Below are 25,600 nucleotides of genomic sequence, written 5' to 3' on the forward strand. Positions count from 1 at the left end.
GTCAGTTTATTTCATAACAGACTTTTCCCTCATATTAATATAATCTTTTGAAAACATTTATACATTATAGTTCTAGAAATTTTTCATGCTCTCAGAAACTATTAAAATCACAGCAGAAAGTGTTATGTTATATCTTTATTCAGCACTGAAAAATATTTATGAACTCTTAAAGTTTTTTCCCCTATATTAACTTAATTTAATGAAGATTTTCAGACTATAACCTTTCCATTGGATTTATTTTTTCAAACATGGCGTAAAAAGTATGTTATAGTAACCAATTTTTACATTGCCTTCACCATTGCAGAAATCTCTATAATCAATTTCCTAGTAAAGAAAAGCCAAGAAAATAAATGGACAGTTAATATTCACTTCAGGATCACAGACCTGAGGCAAATATGTCATTGTTAAATCAAACATTTTTATTGTGTTTCCTTAGACCTAAATATATATATATACTTGCTGTTACTCTAAACGAAGGCTGGTGATCCAGTTGATAACCTTTTGGGGGTTTTAAGGATGTCTTTAAAATTAAGGCCTTAAAAATGTTGAGATCTTATATTAAAAATGACAATTTGAGCCTTGCAGATTCATGTCCACAGGTGCCCAAATAAAATAAAAAGTGGGGGGGGGGGTGCAAGGGGCAAGCTTGTTGGTGTGTTATAAAATAACTGACTTATCATCGGTGTGCTGACAGGTGATGTGTAATTAAATCACTGTTGTAATATTAATAATGAGTGAGTCTGCACAAAGGAATTTCATACAGCTAAACTAGCTCAACAACTAGAGGCAATTAAGAAATATATCCACATTCGTGATTCTGTCAAATGGCAGATACAACAGCATCAGGAAGCTCAAGTGGCATTTACAGAAGGTAAAGAGCCGCTATACTTGTTATCTTTTTAGGGATGTGCTTGGATTTTGCCCTCAAGCTGGAGCAGTCATAGGATATATAATAAATCGCCACGGTCGGAATTTATCCCCAAGCTGGGGTAATCGATGGGTAAAGTCTTATCCACAGTCGGGGTTTTATTCAAGCTTCAGGTGCAAGTTTTTGTGCATCTCCATGCCCTTGCATAAAACACAGTTACACGTTTTTTTATATAGATATTTTTCAGTTGTAGACAGGAATAATAAGTATTTGCGAGTGTTTGAAATGAATGGGTTCATTATGAATTGAGTGGCACTACATTTCAAAAGCAAAATTGGATTGAAATGCAAGAACTGTAGTACGGAATTAGTGTTGGTTCTGGATCGTAGAATGGAATTGTGTGTGTGTGATTGGATTTTTAACGTAGCTTGAATAATTTTTCAGTCATATTGCTACGATGTCTGCAGTGTGGCAGTTTATAGTGATGTATAGCACTGGGGCATCATGCTGCAAACATGTAGTATGATGTTGCACCCAGTCACATTATCCTGACACCAGGCCGATCAGTCCTAACACTAACCTCTTAATGCTGAGCGTCTAGCGAGGTAGCTGTTAATACCATTTTTGTAAGTCTTTGGTATGACTTGGCTGGGGTTTGAACCCATGACCTCCCGCTTCTGAGGCGGACGCTCTAACCACTAGGACACCGGAGTGGTCAGAATGGAATTGTAACAATTACAATGGAAGCAATTTGTATTATGCTTGTTGGGGCATTCCTCACTGATGGCTGTCAGTGACATCATCATGGGAATGTGTAACAGCCACATTTTGTAAGAACAAGGTGTAGTTGGTGAACAATAGACACTTTTCTGCCATTTCCACTGGCATCATCTCATATGATGTTATTTAAAAAAACTTCCTACAACATACTCACAACATATAAAACCTATATGCAAATCTGATGAAAGCTGCTTGTGTTTCTGAAACACATATTCCATACTGGTGGCAAGAATGTCCAAATCTACATTACAAAAATGAAAACATTACCATCCATCTAGGAGTTGCAAATGTATGAAATCCTCTTGTTGGGTAGTTTTACTAACAGGCTTTACAGCAGGGCCTTCCATTAGATTTAAATGTGGCAGGTAAGTTGACAAAGTAGGGTGGGGGGTTGGGGGGACCTACCCCAATGGGGATAATTCATTTTTTTTTTAAAGTAGCATGGTGTAAAGTAAAAGTAGATGGGCTGATAAGGAATCCACTGAATTTACAGACTAAAGGTTCAGACATTTGTTTTTAAGAGAAAAATGAAAGAAGGAAACAATACAACAGATATTTTAATATGACTTTAATGTTTATTTTCTAGATTTAATTAAGATTATGAATCAGAATCAGTCTCCAACTCCACTGTAAAGTTTATCTATTACTTCTTCTGCTCAGGCACCTGCAAATTAAAACAAAATTGTAATGCTTAAATAAAGTCATATCATCTCAGCACTAGTTACATATGCAGAAGTCATGTTAATCAGCATTATAAAAATGTATGAAATTTTCTTCACTGCACTTGTGCTTCCCTTACTATCGTTAAGCCATGATACAAGATAACTTTGCACTTACTTGTCATTTCTGGCAAGTGGATGGTGCAATCAATTTGCACAAAGATGAATTTATTTCATCCAAATATTTCATGTGAATAAAAATTCCAAATGGAGGCACTTGTCCGATCAGACAAGATATATGCATATTGTAGTTAGCTGGACTCTAGCTCTGATAGTCCTGGGCAATAGGATAAGCTGATTTTGTTATCAGTTTAGAAATGCATCCGCTTTGCAAATACTATGCTTTAAAAGACGAAACTGAATCCAATATTGATGAAATAAGAGTCATTTGGATTACCTTGTTTTTTATCATTCTGCGTTGGTTGGGTGCATATTTGAGGGTCTCTGATATGGTCTCTTCCATTCCATTTGCCTTTGCTTTGCCATTAGTTTTCAAGCAGGCTTCTGCATGAGTAATACAATGTTTTAAAATAAGTTTCACAACAAAGGATGCATTGCATTTTTCTAAATGCCAGCAATAATCAATGGAATATTTTTAAAACATGTACTTTGAAATGTGTCTCAAGTTACTTTATCAATTCATTTAAAAATCTCTGGCAAGTCACATGAAAAACACAATTTAAATCAAGCCATACTTACTTATCAAAGACTTTCTCATTCACATCCTTTACCTCACACAATAAATATCAGCAACACCAACATTAAATTCACACAATCAGTACAAAACCTAGGTGTTACTCTGGACAGTACTCTCACATTGCACCAACATGTCATGAACATATGCAAGGCTGCGTATCTTGAGCTGAGACGCATCAGCTCCATTCTCAGATATCTTTCAGTTGATGCCACTAAAACACTTGTGTGTTCATTACTGCTTTCAAGACTGGACTATGGTAACTCAATTCTGTCTGGTTCATCTTAATATCTACTGCAGAGACTTCAAAAAGTTCAAAACATAGCTGCTTGGATCATACTTAGAGTACCACAATCAGAGCACACCTCCCCGCTGCTCTGTACCCAACACTGGCTATCCATTCGATCCAGAATCAAACACAACATTAGTTCTCTGTGCTACGTTTCACTGACAGACTCTAGTCCAACATACCTATCCGACCTCACCTATGTGTACACACAAGCAAGATACTTACACTCCTCTTCCGACAATCATATACTCATTATTCTCACTATGAAAACAAAGTCACATGGACAGCATTCTTTTGCATACCAGGGCCCAGCAACATGGAATGAATTGCCCACTGAACTTAGACACAAAGACGCAGTGATCCCATTCAAGAGTGCTCTCAAAACTACTTATTCTGACTACAAAAACAAACTTAATGACTTAATAATGTTAACTACCTTAAATATTCTCAGCATGTTTTTTATGTTTTCTAATTTCATGGTGTTTGTTTTTGTAATCATATCATTGTGTATGTTTTTATGTTGTCTAATGTTGCAAAGCGCTTAGAGCTTCTAAAGATTAGGCGCTATACAAAGTCCTCATTATTATTATTATTATATTTAGCTTGGATGAATATTTTTTAAATCAGTGGCCATAACTAAAAAATGGGATTTTGTTTTATGATCATAAAAGTATGTTGGACACCATCCATGATGTACAATGCTGTCTGACATTTCTATGCACCTAAGGTTTCCATCTCAAATATTAAAGCAAAATGCATACCGAATTTGACAGATTGATGAAAATAAAAAAAAGCAATGCTTACCATTTGAAAAGAGGCAATTGTCACTAGAATATTCTATTTAAAATGATATTAATTTTGGACACAGGGGATACCACCCCCATGTTTTCCTGACTCGTGATATGTCGGCCTATTCTGTGCACAGCTTTAAAAGATGTAATGTTTATCCATCGAGCTATAGAAATGAAATACATTTACTGTAGACTGTTTCTGTCAGCAGTTAAGTTGAGTAATTAGGTCAGGTTTATAGCTAGTTTACAAAATTCAATGTAGAATGCCAATAAATGACAAGATATATTTTTGCAAACTAAAGTGATCTTGAAAAAAGATTAGTAAAGTTTAACATTTTATAAAAAATAAGCTATTATGTGGAAAAGAAACAACAATGAAATAGGATGCAATGTGTTTACGTCTAGTTTTGGAAGGTACCGTCATAATTGTACCGTAGTTTAATGGGTGGAAAGGCCATTGAAAGGTAAGGGCAGTGCGGAGACCATCGAGTATGTTCCAGAATAGCTGAATCTTTGTAGATACATAGATCCATTCGTAACTTCAGTCCGCAAGCGAAACACTGTACTTCGTATCCCAATCCTGACTCGGGTCCGAAGTAGACAAATCCTGTTCTAGCTAAAACATACGAAGAAGGTAATCCTTCCCTATCCGTAGGCCATTTTTGAAACGTGTCCAATCGACGGGCACAATCACAATAGTCAGGTAAGAAGACTGGAAAATGGTAGGGTTTGAACTTGGAGTTCTCACTGGATTTCTCACTCGATTCTTGCTGCGGCGAAGTCATCCTTCTGGTGGGTGGCTATCCTCTTACAACCAATGTTTTATACCGACATGTCCATACGGCAAAGTAAAGTGGGTGGGAAGCCGCACTCGCTTCTGCTACACGATTTGATAGACTTTTTCCAAGGGTCGACTGACGATGTGGTGTGTGGGTAAACGTACAATCTTGTTGGGTTGATAGGTGGTCACTTTCTCTAGACTGCAAGGCTTCTTTCAATATGCCAAAGTTGACCACTCGACTGGTACGATAATTCAGAGTAAGTCCTTTCACTTTACACTTCGTGTGCACTTCTCCTTGTTTGTCCCAGTATTCGTAGCCGTAATTTTTGGGACCACCACTAACGAAACTTAGAATCTTGTCATCGGGGTGCTTGTCTGTCCAGGCTCCTAAACGGTCTCCTTCGATGTCAGGGTGCTGTTGACTCGGGTGATCGATATAAATGCAACTGTCCATGTCAAAGTACAAGACACGTTCCCCTAACAGTTCTAAAGCTTCGTACAATTTTAAGCGAGCATGAGCTGTCATGTAAGCTGCAATGATGACATTTCCAAAGGGGTCATCTTCTACAAAGTTCAGATCTTCTTCGTAATTCACCAAGATCAAATCCTCACGAACGACGTCCACGTGTTTCATGAATTTGGCTTTGTCGTGAATCATCTGAAAGTAGCGGGAAGGTTCGGTCAAATACTCCGTCTTGGGTAAACACGGTCATTGTGCCATTTTACCCCACAAGCAATTTAACATCACTTTGGCAAACGATCGCCTGCCTTCGTTTTTCTCAATGTGATTTAAAGTAATGCCTTCTTGTGCCCAGAATTTCTCTCTGAATGTCTTTTGGTCTTCGGGAGTGTGACACCAGGACAGATAGCCACTGGCTTCTTGCTCAGTTTCAAAAAGGCATCCACGTAGTCTGCGAAAATGCCTTTCTGCGTGGGGTCACCCTTGTGGAATTATTGTGTCTTGGGAAAGTGGCAAATTTCGTACACTTCTAACAGTTGGTATCCCATGTTCAGAGCTTTGAACAATTCTACGCTGACCCATGTCCCCGTCAAGGCCCGTTCTTCCTGGGTGTGATGACAAGGTTGATCTTGGTTGCACGTTTCAGCACAAGTACGGCACAAAGGAAACACAAGTTTGCCTTGGCAATGGCGAGGTAAGACGGGATGGTATAGGTTCGTGGGAGGCAAAACTTTGCACTTGATCAAGCCTTCGTATTGTCGAATGTTTTTTAGGTCGATGTGTTCGGTGAACAATTGTGGGTGCCCTGCAGGAAAGCAACAATATTTGCACACATAGGGATACAGTGAACACACGTCCAAGTATTTGATTTCTTCTCCTTTCTCTTCGTCAGCTTGGTACAGCAAACAGGTGGCATTGGTCCTTCCTCCGTACAAACTATTACTTGGGTTCAGGGGGTCCATGAACTGGTAACTTTCCATGAGGCGTTTAAACTCAGGATCGGTGTTCAAACGGTGATTGTATTTGTGTTCCCACATTTCCACCACTTGGTATCCTTCCTGTTCTAACTTTAGGCGTGGCTGACAAATGGCCTGGTACAAGTCTTCCATGGTTCGTTGTAAGAACTGATTTTTAGTGCCGCGGTCAGGGTAACAGATGGGACATCCGTGAAATAAGCAACCGTTAAACTCGTACATGATCTTGGGGTTTTCTAAGTCCCAGCCATTGACCGAATGCATTCCGATGATCTTTCGCCCTGTCCGTTGCGGGCATGCTGAATCCATTTGTCTTCCTTGTCGCACAAGTAATGCAACCAGCATGGGGCTTTGACCGAGTATTGACGTTTGATATAGTTGGTCGTTTGAGGACTGATGACAGCCACAGTGTTTTCAAGCATGAATCGTTGTCGGTAGACTAAGGAACACGCTTTGGCAATGGTGCAAGCCTCTTTTAAATGATCAACCCCTCCGTGTTCCATGAACAGTTCTCGAAATTTTCCACAGCATCGCCGTAAAATGTCCATGTCGGAACGACGATACTTTAGCATTTCTTCCTGAAAGTCGAAAGGGTCGGAGGCGTGAGCCTGGTACCAAGCGTAGAAAGTTTCTCGTTCAGTACGCATGTTGTCAGGGTCGTAATAGTGAGCCTGAGGCAAATGGGGTAGAACGGCGTGTTGATTGGCTTCTGTATTGAAAAAGTGTGGAAAGTACCCTTTAGCCATTTCTGTCATTCCAAACATTTTAGGCATTCGACTCAAAGGCATGGCTAAGTAGCTCATCGAATCTTTAAACTGCACTTGTCCCACTTGCATGAAAATGATTTTGGCTCCGTTCAAAGTGATTTTAGGACGCTCGATGCCACGTTCCGTATAACATCTCAAAAGAAACTGTCCATCGTATCCGGAGAAATTGTGAGCCATCACCGTGGCATGGTGATGACAATCTCCATAATAATGTTCGATGTCCTCTTGGCTCCACGTCTTGTCGATGGGGTCTAAGACCCATTGTGTGAAATCGGCTAGTGTGTTCAGTCCTTGAAAGATTTTTTCACGCCCTCCAGGAATCTTACTGCAGTGAGGGCAATAACTCAAGATAGGTTCTTGAATCACTTCTCGCACGCTCGATGAGCCACGCAGAAATTAGGAATGTGAATACTGGTCTCTTGCATGCATTCGAAATCGAAAAAGATGAAATTGCCTTTCTTCTTCTTGTGACCATCCTCTTTCTCTGGTTGGGATTGGTATTTTTGTATGTAGCATTGGTGTTCCAAGTCCACAATGCAGTGACAAATGTGACATTTTTTCTTTCCTGAACATACGTGTGCCTTGGTACTGTTGATACATAGACCTTGTCCACACATTGGGCACAATCTCAGGAGTTGACAAGCACATTTCTTCTGTGAACCTTGCATCTTCAGATGTTGTTGGTAACAGGCAGGGCTGACAAATGTGCGCAGACAAGCAGGACAATGCACTGGTTCTTGCCCTTCGCTCAGACAGGGTTGAGAGGCCAAACATCCTGAGCATTTCGATCCACAATGTTTGTGTTGCTCTCGATTATTATAACCATCATAAGTCACATTTCTCACAGTAATATTTGTATCCCAGGAATCCAGTGATAGTGGTAATGGTATCGAAATGGTCATCGTGATGATAGAGGTGAATGTATTTTCCATCCTTAAAGTCTTTCCCTCGAAACAACAGAGACCCGCGCACTTCTTGAGGGTGCACTTTCAAGGTGTATCGTGGAGCTAGGGCATCTTGCAATTTTTGCATCTCAGGAATGCCACAGGATGTGTCTTTGGACAGGCATGCTTGTTGTAACAGAAGTTCTGCTTCATTTCGTTGTTTGGCTCGGTTCGATTTTCGAATGTTCTCCCAGGCTCTTTTCCATTCTACCGTGTCGTTCTTGTCGGCATAGGTTCATCCCACCACGATGGCTCGGGCTAAACACATGTGGTCTTGAAAATTGTTAATTTGGACAAGACTTGTTTTGGTAATGCGAAGGTTGTTGACCAATAAGGTCTTTCTGCATTGTCCGGTCCCTTGAGGAGGAGAGACGTGGGTCATGTCCAGTGTGGCTTTTCCATCGGTGATGTCAAACTGGTCATTAGATTGTTGCACGTGTTGAATCTTGTCCATGACTTTGGAAGTGGTCAATTCTGCAGGGCTGCTAAACTCGATCCAAACAGGGGATTTCAAGCCATCATGTTGTATGGAAAGTCTCAAGCGATCATCTTCTTTGGGTTGACATTGTCGCTTGAGTGTGGTGAGCAAAGAATCCCACATGTCGGTGATGAACCCTTTTGCTTTCTCTAACAGTACTTCAGACTTGAAATCTTTAAACTTCACTGTGTATTTGTAAGCCGTAGTTCTAAATTTTCTAGAGGGACGCTTTTCCGTCTCTCGAATGTCATAGTACTTTTCAGGGTTGACTAAGGGTGGTAAACTTTGTTTAGAGGGTTTGGATTCTGGTTCACTCATGTCCTCTTCAAAATCACTGGCATGAATTTGTGCCAAGACTTCAGCCCTAGTACGAGGCGATAGATCACGTTTCTGCCTCTTACTTTCTTCTTCTTTCTTCTCAAATGAATTGGATCATTTCATCTCGATAGCAAAAAGTCAAATGACTAAAGTTTAAACACCATGGATTAATTTATAGTCATAGCAGACCAGCGTATATAAAGGGTATGTGTCTTGTCCTTTCACTATTCATTTCACTCTCAAACTGAGCACAACAATGGAAGAGACTACCAAGATCGAACGTTTCATCAGAGCTTTGCGAGGGGTCATTAGAAAATTCTCTTCAGACCAGCCGAGGGACTACTCTCCTTCCTTTCAAGATAAAAGTCAAGATACTTGCTATATCTGTCAGAAGAAAGGGCATTGGTCTTCAAAGTGTCCAGACCGTCAAAAAAGAAAAAAAAGGGGTTAGAAGAGACAAAAGTCAAGATACCTGTTATTATTGTCAAGAAAAAGGACATTGGTCACCAGACTGCCCAAAAAAGAAACAAGAGGAGTCAGAAGAAGAGAGGGATCCTTCAGAGGAAGAGGAAGAAGAAGAGGAAGAAAACAGACAGGTGAAGAAAAAGAAACAGGAGAAGAAAAGAAGGGAAGAAAGTGAAGAGGAAGAGGAGGAAAAGACTATGACGGTGAAGAAATTAAAAAAACAGAGAGTGAACAATGAGACAGAATAAGTCTATGAACTTTTTAAAGTGCTCTGTTGTGAATTGTGAATTGTAAATATTTATAAAAGAATAAATTAATTATAAAAGGTAAGTGTCTTTGGGTTTTGATTTTAAAATAAGAACCTACACTCACGCACACTCATACACAGACAGGTACTATTGGGTAAAATGGTTTTTATTAGTTATTGGCAATTGAAAGCCTATCTCTTTTCGAGAGACGTGGATGGCCCTGAAAAGGGCCTTTTTTGGTGTAAGGGGTGAGTTTAAACAATCAACTTTAACTGTCTTAAGCCTTTGCCATGGCCAAGGCCTACTTCTGGACTGCGTACTGTTGATGATGATTTCGTTGAAATCACTAAGGATGGTGCAGTAGGCGTAGTCACAGGGTTGGAGTGTTTAGCTTGGGAAGGTCGTATTCTCTTCGGCCGTAATAAAGAAGTCTGATACATCTGTTTCAGACTTCTTAACTAAAATGTCTAACAGTACCGTGACCGTTTGATTTTGACACCCTTGTTTCTTTGCTGCTGCGTCTTCTTCTTGTTGTTTTTTTCTTACCTCTTCTTCTTGCTGCTGTTGCTGTAGGAGAAAAGCTTGTTCCACTTCCTTTTGCTGTTGTATAAATTTCTCCAATTCTTCTTTCTGTCTCTGTCTAAAATTTTCCATGTGCGGTAATGAAGGAGAAGGTGACGAAGGTTCAGGAACAAATTCTTGCAAGGTAAAAAAATCCACAAAATCCCAATTGACCTCTTCTGAAAGTAAGTCTGGGTTCCCTTGGGTAGTCTCCACCATCAGTGCACCCAAACTGATCGTTTTCTGAGTTTCCGTCATGTTGAAAAACTGTCGCTTAGATTGACTACGCACAGGCGCTAGCGAATCTATATAGACTATGTGACGTCACAGACTGCTCTCTTCGGATTGGACGTGGGCTGACTGAATTTTGTAACGCGTGTTTGGATTGGTCAACAAACTCAATCCGTTTCAATCCTTCCTCCCCCTATAAATAAGTACAGTTCACTGCATTCCTTCACCTGTTACTCAGCACCCCAACATGTGGACCGATGTACAATCTTCAACGCTTGTGTCTTCGATGATGTTCCGGACGGACATATCAATGTATGTCCGATCCAACTGGACAGTTATCCACAGGACAGACACCAGCCTGTGGATGCGAAGAATCTTATGTGGAGCATCAAGGATGCCTCAAAAGAGTCTTAATCTATGGTCCTGCAGTCAGGCACAGCCTAAGGTCAAGAAGAAGATGTCACAGATGCCCTTTATGTTAAGGGTATATTAACATAAAACCAAAGGCCCTTTTCAGGGCCATTCCTATCTCTCGAAAAGATCTTGACTTTCAATTGCCTACCCCTTTTTTTATTTTTTTGTTTAAAAAAATAATAAAAAAATAGAGACCCCTCCCTGTTTCAATTTTCGCCTGTTCCATTTTCATAGACCCATCAGGTCGGGACCTTATTAAAATAGGGTCCCGACCCTGTTCCATTTCCCCTAGTCCCAAGACAGTCCCACGATTTATTCCCCATGTTCAATTTCCCTTGTCCCTAGAGTGAATAGTTTTTTTTCTTTCTCCCATGTTAAATTCCCCTTGTCCCTAGAATGGATATTTTTTTTTTCTCCCATGTTAAATTACATAGTCCCCAGAGTGGATATACCCTTTTTAACATGGAAGTTCCCTAGTCCCTAGACCGTCCCTATTCACTACTACCATTGTCATTACCAGCCTGAAACCCAATTTAATGCCATTTGTATAAATTCATTTCAAATAAATATTATGATATAGTTGAAGTGTAAAGTCAAGCAAGTATTCTGTTTGCAGATTTTACATTTTAGATATTATAGTAAAGTCATATTTTCTCTTGTTTAGTAAACTTTATTGCAACTGGTTCCAAAATAGTAAATCTTATTTAATGTTCATTCACCAGAATAGGTATTAATACAATCCCGAATTAACTGTATGGTACTAAAATATACCCTGATCTTGTGTGAGATTGTAATATACAGAACTATACCTCAAGACAACAATAATATATTGAATTTATATTGTATCAAGACTGTCATGGTTATGAACTCCAACTTTATTCAGGTTTTTTCATAATAAATGATCATCTTGTGCTATGGTTGAAAAGAAATCAAAGTTCAGTTTAACTCCATTCTCTCCACATTTGTAAGTTGTTAAGAGGCATACTCATCCTCAGTGTTATAGTAAAATGTAATCTTATTTGGATCAATCTTGGTGGTGTAATATATGAATGGAGAAAGAATATTATCATCCAGATTAAAATATGTTTTATTCAGACTCTACTAAAATTTTTAGTTGGATATGGGTTACGGAGCCTGATGTGTACGAACAAGGCAATGTGTACCATGACCTTTTTAATTTAACATTTTAAACTCCTGCAGAAGAAAGAGATTTTTTAGATCCATTAATCTGTATTAACAAAAACATTTCTTCAGTATGATTTTCAATTACTTAGTATTGACAAAACTCATATTTTAAAGTTGTTGTTTTTTTGTGTTTGGTTTGGCCTTTTATGGTAAACCAACACAAGTAAGTTATTTAGTGCCAAGGCACTTTAAGTATAGTGCCTTGCCCAAGGACACACCATGGTAGCTAACCCAGGTTGGTCTGATGGTAGAATTTGAACCTACCTTATTTCACAGGTCCAGAAAGCTAACCACTGAGCCACTACAGCTCCCCATCTTATAGTGGAATGCTGGTATACTTTATGATCAAGAAGGATGGGTTGGGGTATGCATGTTGCATCTGAAAAAAGTGATGGAATTTTTGTTTACATAATATTTTAGTCATACAATATGAATCATTTTCTATAGATTTAAGATGTATCAGATCAAGTTAAGAAAAATCATATATTCTGTTTCCTGGGAATGTACTAAAATTCACTGTTATTGTTTGATTTTTTGGTAGTAAGCTTACTTGGTATTTTTTTCTTTTTAACTTGAATACCTAATTTGTTAACATCCTATTCTAAATCTTCAGAGTTCTGTCTATTAAGTGACAACTGTTGATACATGTAGGGAAGTTTTTGTTTATATCTTTTGATTTTTGTGATTCTGGAAGTTGCAGTATTTGTTGTTGTATTATAACCATTTCAGTAATTTAATGAATGCAGAGTATACTGCTCTATAAATGAAATTGAAGTGAAAATAATGTAAAAGTATGTTTCACTGCAAATATAAATTGTTTAAAATAATATATCATTTATCATATGACTATTCAATTGTGGTAACTAGTATTCCATCCAATATCTATATATTAAAATATGTCTTTTCATACAGCTGGTGATCATTTAGATACAAGTCCAATTGAACATAATCAAATTATCAATGCAGGTGTTTTTATTAGTAGTAGTATTGCAAGTATAAGTGTTAGTATTAAGATTTCATATACAGGTATGATAAGTGTATCATAATGTTTAAATGATGCTCCTTGTTACAACATAAAATATGTTCATTGAAACAAATGGTTCACTGGTAAATTGGCAGCAAAGGTCTTCACTGAATTATGTTGCATAAACTATTTTACAATAAAACATATATGATGCATCTCAATTATGATGAATGTGAGGAGGAGGATTAATAATAATGCAATTTAAGTTATCTTCATAACATAAGTTCTAGCAGATGTGTAATTTTTATGTGGTTCATCATCAGTTTGAAACTGGTCTGTGATTTCTGGATCTGGACATACCTGGTCCCCTGCTGTTGTGCTGCTATGGTCTTTACAGTTCATTAGGATATCAGTTACACTTGGTTTACATTTAGAACCCCATGGGATGGAATGCCCAGTTTGAAACTGAGAGAATGGTTAATTATCCATAATATAACTCCTGCAGTTATTATTAGGTTTGATATCAAGGTCTTTCTTTAAAAGCTTTTCAACTCAGGTTCTGTTCTACCATACAGATAAATAAAGTCAAATTCAAGGCTTTCAGATTTGTCCAGTTTGTTTCATGTGTTGCAGCAGACAGACTGTATATTGCCACTGTACCATATAAATATCAGTGCTTAGTCTGCTCTCAGTTGCTGTGGTTTGATTAGTTACAAGTGTCATCACATGTGACTAATTATTGACCAATGTAATGAAACTTGTATAATTAGAAGGCTGTATTTAAAAACTCTAAAGATCTTAAAAAGAAAATTGGATCGGGGTAAGTAAAACCTTTTACTTTGACCATTTGGCTAGAAAATAATTTTCAATAAGTTTAAATTGGATAATAGTAATATAATAATTAATTACACAAATCAGAATAAAAGCTATTTGCATATCCCCTTACAGCTGTTGCTTTTTCATAGTACTAAGTAGAATAAAGTATAGTTAAGACAGATAAAGAAATATCCCGTCATATATACCTTACATCAAATAAAGAAACTCAAGATGGATAACAACAAAATTAATGTCACATCATCAAATAGTTATCTCAGCTGCCTGGTCAACCTAAAGGCAGATAAACTAAGGCAAACTTACTCCGAAGCAGTCTCATCCCCCCTAAGAGAAAAACGACAGATACAGTTCTTAACGCCAATTTTCAACTCGACCCCAACTGACTCGATGAGTAGACTCTACCTGTCACCAAGCGTAAACGAGAATGTGGACAATCTACCGAGTAACCGCAAAACTACATCCGACATGAGTACCCAAACTGAGGAACAATACTCAACAAGCACAAAAACAACCCAGACCACGCTGGTTAAAAACACTAGCAGCCAGGGGACTCAAACTGAGAACCTACTAGATGAAACAGAACGCCCTCACCCTACCACAAATAAAGCAGTCACACACGACTCAACAAAAGGTAAGAATAATAGGAAAACCAAATCCCAAATACCAGTTAGAAAGAATAAGGAACACACTAACTGTCAATACAAGACCCAGCAAGCCGGTTATGGACAACGAAACAAAGTCAGCTAAAGAGACAAACACCAGGGGAAAAAAGACCAGTCTGCAAAATATCCAAAACAAGAAACACCCCGCTGAACTGACTCTCTTCGTCAAGGGAGTAAATTCCAAAATAACGAAGTTAGCCTTTAAAACCATAGCATGGCAATTGAACAAACATCACCAAGGAGAATTCACGCTTAAAAGCACTAGAGACGACTTGCTGATAATCAAATGCACCACTGAACAACAGATTGCCAAATATATGGAAATTGAAAGAATAGGCCAAATAAATGTTCAGGTCACTAGACACAACAGAACAAAACAACACATAGACCCAAACCCCCCAAAAACACACAACAAAGGAGTCATATACGTATCAACTCAAAATAAAACCAATGAAATAGTAGACTACATAAGGAGTAAAGGACAGGAAGTAGAGAAAGCAATCCGCCTAAAAACAAGAAGGGGAAAGGATAGCACTGCAGTGGTACTCTTTTTTAAGGGCGCCACCCCAGAAACTATCAAAATAGCCGAAAAACTCGAGGCTAAAAAAATTTTTGCTTTCAAAAACAAACCACGGTTCTGTGGCAACTGCAAAAATTGGGGGCATTACTCTAAGAGTTGCGGAAACCTATTCCGGTGCAATCAATGTGGTCTTCACCACCCAGACCGGAAAACATGTAGCGCCACCAATCAGCACTGCGCTAACTGTAGTGGTAACCACAAACCAAACCACGCAGAATGCCCCAGGGCTCTTAGAGAAGCCCTAATAGTCGAATATATGATCTCCCATGGGGTAAACTATAAGCAGGCCAAAACAAAAATCAGGATACCAAAAACAAAATAAATAGGTAGCACCCTCACTGGTAGGAAACACGCATAAAATGAAAACAACAGTAAATTAAACAAACTATTAAGACTTTTTGCACTAGAGATGGATTCCAGAGCAGAAATCAAAATATGGCAATGGAATGCACGCGGCCTTAGGGCCCACGCTGACCAACTAAATAACAAAATACTTGAACAGGAAAGAAAACCAGATGTTATATGCATACAGGACACCCACCTAAATGATACCTCACGTATCCCAAACATCATAGGCTACAACACCAAATACCTAAAGCATCGATCCCCCACAGCAAGAGGAGGGGGGTTAGCAACCTTTGTTAGAGATGGAATTACATCAGAAATGCATAAATTAACAGATAGTAGACCGCCCAATGACTTCGAAATACAGATAGTCAAAATAACCGCTCAAACTAAGCAGGTACTAATCGTTAACCTCTATGAAACAAATGAGCAGCGCAATTTAAGTGCAGACGAAACAATCAAAATGATTAAAGACTGTGGAGAATGGGTGGTAATATGCGGGGACTTCAATGCGCACAATGAACTATGGGGGAGTCAAAAGACGGACATTAAAGGAAAAATTGTAGAAAAATGGGCACAAAAATGCAACTTAGTTTTTCTAAACAACGGATAGATGACAGAACAGGCCACACATCAGCAATAGACCTATCTCTATGCACACCAAGATTAGCAGGCATTTCTGATTGGCAAGTTGATGAAAGCGACCCTATGGGAAGTGACCATTACCTTATAAATATAGAAATACAAATTAGAATACCTCAAAATAAAGCGTCCTTCACACCAAGATGGAAATACGAACAGGCCAACTGGATTAGGTTCAAACAGATAGGTGACTCAATCGACCCAGAAACCATATATCACCGGGACATTGACACCTTTAATGACAAATTAATAGAAACCATTAACACAATGGCCCAAGAAACAATTCCTAAAACTAAAGGAGTAGCACCCAAACCCACGGTGCCCTGGTGGAATAATGAATGTAAAATAGCAATTAAAGAGAAAAAAAGAGCTCTAAACAAATTCAAAAGAACTAAAAATAATAGGGACTTTAACTACTACAAGGAAAAGGAAAAAACTGCCAAACAAACTATTATGATAGCTAAACAAAACTCATGGAGAGAATTCTGCTCAAAACTAGATATTAACACAAAATCGAAGGAGGTGTGGCAAAGAATTAAAAAAATGAGAGGCAAAACTAAATCAATAACCCCCAACATACCTGGACAAAACAACAAACATAAGGCAGAATTATTCGCAAACTATTTCGCCAACATGTGTAGCAATACCAACTTAGAGGATAAGTTTAAAAATCATAAAAGGCAATTTGAGGAAAGCAACTCTGACAACATAAAGGAAGCAGGAAATAATGACGGCCCACTAAACCTTCCGTTTACAGAAGCCGAATGGAGAAAGGCCCTCGCCGGCAAAAAGACCACATCCCCCGGGGAGGACACTTTGGGGTATGAAATGTACAAGAACCTACCCAAAAAACTTGTCACAATTGCACTTAACCTCATTAATAAAATATGGGAAACCGGTACCATACCTATAAGATGGAAAAAGGCAGTAGTGGTCCCGATTCTTAAGCCTGGAAAACCCTCAAGCGATATAAAATCATACAGGCCCATATCACTAACAGACAATATATGTAAAATAATGGAAATTATGGTAAACAACAGGCTGAAATACCATTTAGAAAGCAAAGGACTACTAGCTAATACACAGAGCGGGTTTCGCAACTACCGAAGCACAATAGACCAACTCATGAGACTAGAAACCGCTGTCAAATTAGCATCTAGAGAAAAATTTTAAAAATCCAGATATGTTACACCCATCTTCTTAGACATGGAAAAAGCATATGATCTAATGTGGACTAAGGGACTGATAAGTAAACTTAAACCATACGGAATAACTGGCAATATATACAAATTTATTGCTAACTTCCTAACCGATAGAAAGATACAAGTCAGACTAGGACAAGACTACTCCGAACGATACAAACTGGAAAATGGCACGCCACAATGAAGCGTAATCAGCCCAACTTTATTTAATATAATGATAAACGACCTGGAAACAGTGGTAAAACCCAACCACCTTGACTTATCCCAATTCGCCGATGACAGCGCCGTATGGAAAACTGGCAACCCGGCCAGCAGAGAAACGACCAAGCACTTACAAAAAGGACTAAACGATATAGGAAATTGGACAGATAAATGGGGATTTAAATTGTCACCTCTAAAAACAGTAGGCATAGTTTCCAATCCGGGAGGTGGCCACCCCCCACCCACTCCAAACTTAACCCTAAAGGGGGTACCCATCAAATTCGAAAAACAAGCGACACTCCTAGGTATGGTATTCGACCACGAACTCACGTGGGCAGCTCATATCCAAGAACTCGTAACGAAGTGCAAACGAGACATCAACCTCCACAGAAACCTCAGAGGGGTGAATTGGGGGGTTGATCAAAAAACACTCGTTACCCTATATAGAGCACTTATAAGAGCAAAATTGGACTACGGTTGCCAGGTATATGGAGCGGCGAACGCCACGTTACTAAAGAAACTAGACACAGTCCAATCAAAAGCGCTAAGGGTATGCACCGGCGTCCTAAATGGTACCCCCACACAAGATATCTTAATAATAGTAGGAGAACCCCCGCTAGACCTAAGGCGGAAGGAATTGATGCTGCGATACTCTACTCGAATATCAATATACCAACCCAACCACCTCACGCTACAAGCCCTCTTAGCATGCGACAAACCATTCGATACAAAAGGAAAAAATAAAAAAATACCTAGTGGGAAAATAATTATAGAATTAAAAAGGAAATTTCAAATCGCAAATATCAACCCAGAAAAAATAAGGTACTACCCAGACCCCCCGTGGACCTGTCCCACACCACAAATAGATCTTAGCTTACGTAAACTAGGACAAAAACAAAATGACCCGATAGGACTAAGAGCATCAATACTAACGTACATTGACAACAAATACGAGACATACACGCAAATCTTCGCAGATGGATCAAAAACCAAAAATCCAAATAAAACTGCAGCAGGGATAGTGATCCCAAAATTAGATGTCACCGTTGGAAAAAGACTCCCAGACCAATGCGCTATATACACAGTAGAATTCATGGCAATACTAATGGCATTAACATACGTCAAAACATACCCCACAACTAAGGCAGTCATTCTAAGCGACTCTTACAGTGTACTACAATCGTTAGCAACGGACCAATCCAAGAGCAGACCTAATATGATTAATCATGCAAGATCGCTACTTAAAGAGATTGAAAAAAACAACAAACACGTTGAATTCGTATGGATACCCTCTCACATCCATAATCCCAGGCAATGACAAAGCAGATGCAGAAGCAAAAAATGCCACAAACGAACCAAAAGCCCAAAATATAGCATACAGCGTCACTGAAATCAATAACATGGGACAAGATCAATGACATGTGGCAAGAGCTATGGGAAAAATCGGATGCAAACAGTCTAATACACACGATGATGAAAAAAGTAAGTAGAAAAGTCGAAAGTCCGACCTTCAAAAATCCATACGATATAACAATAATAAATAGAATAAGAACAGGTAAAACACTATTGGCAGGATGCGCAGGGAAACACATAAAAAGGAGACCAACCGAAAACTGCCCCTACTGCCCAACTCCAGAAACAATCGCACACTTAATAAATATATGCCCCAAATACAACCAGGAAAGGGCCGAACTAAAATCTCAACAGGAACAAATAGGAGAACGGTGGACATACCCGGAGTTACTTGTGGCAAAAAACAATAACATAGGAATGACCTATAATAACATCATGACATTCATTAACAAAATAGGCAAAAGGGGACAAATCTAAACCGAATGAAGGGTTGGATATAAAGAGAGACCATGTAAAGAAATTAAAACCAATAAACCTAAAAGATCGAACCAAAAAAGAAAAAAACCAATCAAAATATTACAAATCACTGTTTGGGAATTGTGACGGCCGGCTCGGGCTAGTGGGTTCACAGACTGACACCGCCGCTCATAACCCGAACAATAAAAACCAGATAAGGACGAATATTACAAAATCACTGTTTTGGAATTATAATGGCATGCTAGGCCCCGTAGGTTCAAAAAAAAAAAAAAAAAATATAAAAAAATAAAAATAAAAAAAATATACATTAAAATAAATCACAAATAGCTAAGCTAAACAAAAATAACAGGTAAATAGCCAAGTGGTCAAAGCGAAGGGAAACAAAGGCAATCAAACCACCTCCCTCGAAGAAAACATCTCACGGCGAACATGGCAGTATCAAAAGGACGAGAAGACCAAAACAGAAACGGACACGGGATAAGGCAGAAAGAGCTGAAATAAAGAAGAGCAGGAAAAGGCACAGAATGAAGTTAAATGTCCTAAGGCAGTAAAAGAAGAAAGAACAGGACACTTGCAGACCTTGGGGAATGAAGGCAGAAACAATGAAAAGAGTATGCCTCAAATAATCAAACCACCCCCACCCCCCAGTATGAAAAGAATTGCCTTCCCGAAATCAAACAAAATAAATAAGGCCACCCCCCCCCACATCTACTTATAAGTGTGAATGAGAAAGTGAGCGTGAATGTGTGTTGTCGGGATATGTGGGAAAAGCAGAAAAACGAACAAAAATGTCTATAGCCATCACACAAATATAGCATACACACTCCCTACCCACCTTTTTTTTCTTTTCTTTTCTTTTTTTTTTTCTTTTTTACAAACAAATTTTACCACATAGGGCTTTCATTCTGACCCACGAAAGCCCTCTTTTGACCAACAACTTACTGGCCCTGAAACACACTGATTGGTTTAAAGCCACACGTACGAAATACTTAACCAAATTGAGAACCCAAAACAAAATAAAGGGCTACTAAAAGCCTACTAGATGTGAAAAAATTTCCGGAAAATTCAAGTACGCAAAGTACACAAAATTTAATAGACCTTACAAAAGATAGGAAAATTCACAACTCAGGAATATCTGAAGCGTATGTGACAATCACATGTTTGGCAAGATAGTACAGGAATAGCCCAATAAATATAGGGAACTGGGCATTGATTGCAACGAAAATTTAATAATACTGCTGCTGGTGTGCTTCGGTTACTGCCTGAAATGAGAGAGGAAGGAGATGCAGGATGCAGAAACAGACCACCAACGGAGTACAACGATGGAGAAGGTTGCAGCGACGAGAGCCTGGGCGGGACCTTTTGGGGCACCTGGGCTTCGGCTTGCTTGCTTGGGGGCATTGTATAAGTTAATCGCTAAATTCAAAAAGTACACAAACGTGTACAAACTAAACAGTCGCACATACCGAAAGGTGCACGTGACTTTAATCCAATGAATGAATGAAATGTGTGCTAGAGGGTAGGGTTAGCAGTTATACTCCAATTATGTTTGTGATGAGCAAAAGCAGCTGCACAAATTTGAGCTTTTAGTTTGGTTCTGGTAGGGTCAAAGGATGCAGGTACATTTTACATTAATTTTTTACTAGAAATAGCTATTTTCAATATTTTTCTGTGACAAGGCAACTAAAAGAATCAGTATGTGCCTTATGCATGAATAAAGTTCACTAGTACTATAACAAATTAGCATACTTTTCATCACCCCTCTACCATCAAGATTTTTTTATATTTACCTCTGTAGCAGACACAAATAAAAGTCGGCAGCTCATTTGCAGACTAAGTTACGCATATGATCTCCAATGCTCATCTAACTGTGACAGGCAGTCACCAACAAGCCAACCTATTTCCATGCCTAACTCAAAGTAAATCTGAACCACATTATAGATTTAGCTTATGTGTAAATTTATAAATGCTAGGCTTGTGATAATTAGGTTCATGCCTTCTACCTTAAAAATTAGAGGGATGTCAAAATACGAAACTATCCAGTGAGACCTATGATGTTAATTTTAATCCCTATGGGATTTGTGACATAAAAAACCCAAATGCTTTATGTATTAAAAGGTAACTAATGGGGGCAGGATCTGCAGTGAATCAATGGTTAGTATGCTAGACTCCTGATAAAAATGTTTGTGTTAAAATCCTGTTATCAAGTCAACCAGGTTACCTACTGCAATGTACCCTTGCCTTACTCCAATTCCCTCAGTACTCAGTAAACAACTAGTGTTGCTGTACATAACAAAACCAGTCCATATTGATTTTACATATTTTACTAAATCCTGACAAAAATAATTCTCTAAATAAAGAATGATTAATATGTGATGGTCTCGCATGTAATCAAACTCTTCCAAGCTTTTAATGATATGAACCGATTTATCAATGTTTATCAAATTTGCATGAAAAACTATTTCTTATTTGTCATCAAATATGTTCAATGTTTTGATCATATAAGCATTTCTGCTACATTAAATCAAAATAATCTTTTTGTCAGAAATAGAGCCCTTATAGTATTTGCAAGGTCAACCAATCAGATGCAGAATTTGAGTTTAATATGAATGAATATTTTTTTTACAAAATTGCTCTTTTGCTATATCTTGATGAGATAAATCTATTCACCAAGTCTGATGAAATTAATGAGAAATAGTTTTAAGAGCAGTAGCAAGAATGGCTAGTGAGATGTAGAACCACCACATTATATGCATAGATTTTGCTTATAGCCTCAGACATACAAGCAAATAATTAAACAAGTCAGATCTAAATTGGATCATAAACACTGTTGTGCAAATCATAAGAAACTCTGCCAATCAGATGCAAGGTCACTTCACTACCATACCTTTATCACACTCATAATAAGCATCATTGTGAAACTTGACTCTATAAGCCCAATGGCCAAGCATGATCAAACTTGAATCAGCAGTAGTGGTTATAACCTCATGTATTTGTATGCGTCTTCACTTCTTCAATCTAGATCTCATTTATATAAGCATGTATTCTACATTTAGTAAAAACTGCACTACATGTATAAATATTGCATGCGGTGGTAACATACTCAGATGAAAGATCACCTTATTATTATTAATGGTTAACACTCATCAAACTTCAAGGACAACTTAATGATTTTAGCCTATATTGTGGAAGTATGGCTTTTAGGCTGGTTAAAAAACTCAACTAATCTTATACATGATCACATGTATATACTTGGATTTTCCTCATTATTAGATTTATCCAAGATGTTGATTTAAGCCCAAAACCAAGTTTTATATAAACAAATTGATCAGAACTATGGACTCCAAAGTAGCTAATTTCTTACTGTTGAAAGACAGAAGGGGATGTGAAATAAATAACACACTCTGGACCATTACATAAACCCACTTAGCCTTTTGACCAGTTGAGATAAAATATCAACAATAATGTTAAATAAGATTGATAAATTATGTTTTCTCACATTACCTCTAGCCCTTTTCAACATGGATGGTATTTTTCTTCCACATATGTCAGCTCTTAATTAGTGGCCCTTTCCCATCATGAATGTTGTAGGTGAAACTCAGAATTAGGCTTTTTAATTTATATCTGTAGAAGAAAAAAACTATTGGTCTGCATATATCAATGTCACCATTTCTGTATTAGATTAAAATACCATATGTGTGTGTGTGTGTGTGTGTGTTAATTTTAGAATTTAAGCAAACTTGTCTCCATGTGTTTATTTTAAAACTGATGATGATAACACATAACAGGTTCAATGGATAAAATGTTATTTCTTACTTCTTACAACTGCTCATTATATCTGAATTTACATTCAATGTTTGTTTTAATTAACATATTTGGGATATTGGGCAAATTATTTATTTTGTAGTTTATCATTATATCATTTACCAGTCTTTTATCATTCAAATATGTAATACAGTACCATTATACTGACTTCATATTCTATATGATATCCCAGCAATACATATTAAGCAGATAAGTGCAAATAAAAATGTTCAGAATGTAAAATTTACTCCAAGCTCAAAGAAGATCAGCAAAAGATAATATCCAACAAGTTACCAAACAAAAAGCGAAGTTAACGCAGTTACCTTTATTATGATGTCTCCAACACCAACGGTACTGTACAGCTACGTCTTCTGAGTTTTACCGTCATCTTGTCTTTCAAACCAGAATTAATTTCTTGAGCTCTTACAAAATGAAGAAACTTTTAAATACTATAATTTAAGCAGCTTCTTTACATGCCATCAGATAAATTATGGCACAGTGTTATGTCTGTCAGCAAAACGCAACTTCACATTTGGACGGCGCGCTGTGTGGGCATCGCCGACACAGCAACTGACATGAATTCTCTATTAGCAGACAATGATTCGGAATAAATCCTTCGCAAATCTAACATTCTCGATTTTTCATAGTTCCACTTTTCATTGTTGCATCTGTTTGATTGTACAATTGCTAATGATGTTCAATGAATCAACTTCATCTGCTGTCTGAAATCCCGGTTCAGTTGGTATTTTCTTCCGCGCATGATGCCGTGTAAATAAAAGATACGGTCGACATTCAAAGTGGTTTAGGTTAATTTATTATTTTTCTTTATTAAGGTCATTTGCAGAAAGTGTTTCGCTAGGGTGAGAAAAAAAAATATAACAAAAAGAAAACTTTCTTTTCCAACGCTAATACTGTATATATTTCAATTTGTGATTGATGCTATAAATAAAAAAAAATGATAATAAAGCATTTTAGCCCGTGGCTTCGGCACGGCACTCGTTTTTGTGGGTTTTTTAAAATGTTGTTAGTGTTGTTTTGGGGTTGTTTTTTGTGTGTGTACCACACTAAAAAACATACCAGGTATTAGGCCTAACGTAGGAAAAGAAATTATCCTCTATTTATTACTATTCTTACTGTCAAATGACGCAAAAGTGATCAAATTGCTATTAAGATTTTGTTTTGTATAACACTTACCGCTCGTTTTCGTCGAGATAAAGCAGCCACTTCAAAATGATTATAAAATCTGTGACAGATGAAAAACGTGGTTTAAATAATTCGTAATCGCCTGCCTTAAAATACTGTAGGAATTTGCTAATGTATTTCATGGCCCTCGTTTGAATAGATACCAACGATCATGTATATCGACCAAATTTTGTATATTCCTGCCCACAATCATGTATTTTGTATTAAACCGTATATTACACGAGCGCTCTGTGGCAAACTCGGGGGGGGGGGGGGGGCGGGTCTCTATTATACCCAGAGGCGTAGCTATGATATTTTGCGCCCGGGGACGAACTATAAAATTGGCGCCCCAGCCCCCTCCCCGTTTAATCACATTTTTGAATATTACCCTTGTTTACTTATTATAATGTAACGTTGTAAGCCTCATTTTGGCGCCCCTGTACCTTGGCGCCCGGGGACATATGTACTCCCCTTCCCCCCCCCCCCCCCCCAGCTACGCCTCTGATTATACCTGCTGTATCAGTTGAGAAATATATTGAACAGATCAGGCCCCAATACTCTCGCTCTGAAAAACATTAAAATAATTATATGCAGAATATCGGTAGGTCTCCCTCTTGCCAAAAATGTCAGCACCATATATATTTTGCAAGTAATGTAATGGGTATAATAACACACACACACACACACACTTTTTTTGGGGGGGGGGGCAACGGACAGATGCCCCCATTTCCCAAAAAAAATAAAAAGTATTTTATATTTGTGTATTTCCCCCTCAGATGTGTTCTACGTTTTATTAAAACAAAATTTTATATAAAAAATTTAGTTTTTAGAATTTTTGATGGGGTATTTATGTTTCCATAGTGTTATCTAAAGGGTTGTTCGTCCGAGTCTGGTTTCCCTCACCTTGCTCGAAGTTCATTCCCTTGAAATGTTTTGTAACCTTTGCTATATGTCGCCTAGGTCTCAGTGTTTGCTATATGTAATGGTGTTATATTGTGTGTATGCTATATTTTCTTTATGTTTGAGACAGCAAGTATAGATCAAATATCTTTCCCAGTTGTATTTCTTCCTTTATGATGTTATATTGTATCTTTTAATTTGTTTTATGGTTTTCTAATTTTGACGATGGAATGGTGTACTATTTAGATTTTGTTTAAAAAAAATAATTTCCTATTTTATTATTCGAGTGATAATATGTGTCGTTCCTCATAATAGTCTTTAAAGATGTTGATAGGTAGGTTACGCTCGATCCAAGGTTCACGCTTCTTTATTCTCTATGTGTTTTTCCTGGGTCGCGTTAGGCCTCCTTTATTTAGTTTATCTGATTATGCTTTATTGAAAGATCCAAACGTATTTATGAGACCACATTATTCTATAGTGGTCAACC

At 37.9% G+C, this 25,600-nt stretch overlaps 1 long non-coding RNA gene across 1 annotated transcript; it reads right to left on the reverse strand.

Moving 5' to 3' along the window:
- Positions 1-2,196: 2,196 nt before the first annotated feature.
- On the reverse strand, positions 2,197-23,825 carry LOC149781679 (uncharacterized). Its single transcript, XR_016414762.1, has 5 exons — positions 23,355-23,825; positions 22,732-22,851; positions 12,232-12,346; positions 2,765-2,871; positions 2,197-2,312 (listed from the first exon to the last, which is right to left on the reverse strand). It is a non-coding gene; the product is annotated as an uncharacterized LOC149781679 (long non-coding RNA).
- Between the last annotated feature and the right edge of the window lie 1,775 nt (positions 23,826-25,600).

The sequence above is a fragment of the Sinohyriopsis cumingii genome, chromosome 15 (genome assembly GCF_028554795.1).
Source record: "Sinohyriopsis cumingii isolate HCF-2022 chromosome 15, ASM2855479v2, whole genome shotgun sequence".
Taxonomy (NCBI): domain Eukaryota; kingdom Metazoa; phylum Mollusca; class Bivalvia; order Unionida; family Unionidae; genus Sinohyriopsis; species Sinohyriopsis cumingii.